We start from the raw sequence: 2,333 nt of genomic DNA on the forward strand, positions 1-2,333 counted from the left end.
TGGATGGACCTAAAACAAATCACGTTAAGAAGTGAGATCAGCCAGACTCAGACAAACAAATGGCACATGTTTTCTCTCAAATATATGGGAACATGGTACTGTATACAGGTCTCTGTGCATTCACACTCAGCGAGACCAAAGGAAGACATTCTTAGGAGAGGAACAAAGGCATAATGCTTATGTGCATCTGATCATACAAAATAATATTTATCCAAATGAACTCCAGGAAATGGAAACTGTAATTCCTCTGGGCATCATCTTTATAATAACAATAAAAATTTAAAAATTCCCCTAATTAATCAATTAATCAAAATTAGCTCTTCTTGAAGATATGAGTAAGCATAACAAGCATGATTAAAATGTTCTTCTAATGGTCATTAGAATGACAAGTCAAAGAAAAAAGTACACAAATCACAAACCATCACCATTTAAAAAGGATACAAGTTATCAGTTGTGGTAAAAGAATAAAAACAGTGTAATGCCAGGGAAAATCGTCTATGCGTGATCATTGTATTAATCTACAATGAACAAAACCACAACTTTAAATTATGTTATTGCAATGTAATTTGCATAGTTTATGACTATCTTAGTTTTTGGCCTTTTTAGTGTTACTGTCTTACAATCCAAAATATCAGATAAGGTCTTGCATTTTGAGCAGGACTGATTCTTCTAGCTAGGCCTTAAGCACAGCTAGGTCTATAGGTGTATGCTTCCATGCCCAGCTTACTGGTTGAGATAGTCTCACTAACATATATATATATATATATATATATATATATATCATCATAAAGGTAATTTTCAGAGGGGTTACAGTTATATAAATCAGGTAAAGAGTAAATTTCTTTTATTTTTTTTGGGTCCGGTCGTGGGGCCTGAACTCTGGGCCTGGGCGCTGTCCCTCAGCTCTTCAGCTCAAGGTTAGTGTTCTACCACTTGAGCCACAGTGCCACTTCCAGCTTTTTTCTTTTTGCTTTATGGTGCTGAGGAATCGAACCCAGGGCCTCAGGCATGCAAGGCAAGCGCCCTACCACTGAGCCACCTTCCCAGCCCAAGAGTAAATTTCTTTTTGGACTATGTCATCCCTTCACTCTCTCTCTGTTTCTCTCTCTCCTATCCCCACCCACAAGTTGTATACTTCATTTTTAACATTGTGTCTAGTGAGTACTACTGCTGCATTTGTTCACCTTTGTATTCCCTCATTTGTGGTAACTAGAATGTGCCTATAAATCCACAAGTAAACATACTGGAAGATAAAAGACAAAAAAATACACTGAGACATGATAAACTAAGCAAGTCTCTAGACACTAACCTATTTGTCAGGGCCATGAATTATATCCTCCCAATCTTCACCTTTCAAATAGGGGACAGCCACACCCATCCTTTTTTTTTTTTTTTTGCTAAAGGGGCTGAGAAAGGGTTTTGGAACTGAAAAATAGTAGTTGATGTGAAAGTGATGTTTGGGAGCAATGGAAGGTATAGATTGGTGGTATCGCTGCCACTTGTGCTAAGAAATTTAATATTTGAGATTTGACTTTGTTATAAAAATAAGTATATTAAAATACTCAGGCAATACAGAAAAACACAGAATGAACTCAAATTATTATAATTCATCAGTGTTAATATTTTTGGAATGATCTGACTTGCATAAGAATAGAAATTAAAACAGTTATGCAGGTAAAATAATTATGTCTAAACTGGAACATATTTATTCAACTTTAAATGAAATATTAAATTTTGATTTGGTTTATCTAAAAATGAAGGAAGTCACGTGAAACTATTCTTCAATATGAATTTACTTGTTTCTGAACAATCCATTAAAGATCAAGGCAAGAGGTATATAAATCAAGGAACTTGCATCTATTATGTCCTAGTTTCAATTTAAAATATTAGTTTGCTCTCTTCTATTAAGTTGAGGTATTTACCATTCCAACAACTTATCCAACATTTTTGTTTCATTGTGCATATATTTTTAACTTTGCTAACATTTAAAGTAGAATCTTTAATGTGCACACTGATTTTACAAGCAAACTTTTAATCCTCAAAATCAGAAGTAAATCTACTAGCATTTACTATGTGTAGTGATGCTTAATATTTAAACAACTTAGAGTAAATTCTGTAGGCAAAGAAGAACATGTTAGAATTCTCAATTCCTTTTCCATTCACCACTGGATTTTTATTTTTTAATTTCCAGAAAGCTGTCTAGTGAATAAATGCATAATATTAAGACAGAATAGAATCAACCCTGCAGTTGATCCTGCAGAAGGAATAGTTTCGAATTCTCTACCAATTCTCAATTCACAAGTATTTGATAGGGGTAGCTTTTTTTAATTTTT

The sequence above is a fragment of the Dipodomys ordii genome, unplaced genomic scaffold, assembly GCF_000151885.1.
Source record: "Dipodomys ordii isolate 6190 unplaced genomic scaffold, Dord_2.0 Scaffold94, whole genome shotgun sequence".
NCBI classification, from domain to species: domain Eukaryota; kingdom Metazoa; phylum Chordata; class Mammalia; order Rodentia; family Heteromyidae; genus Dipodomys; species Dipodomys ordii.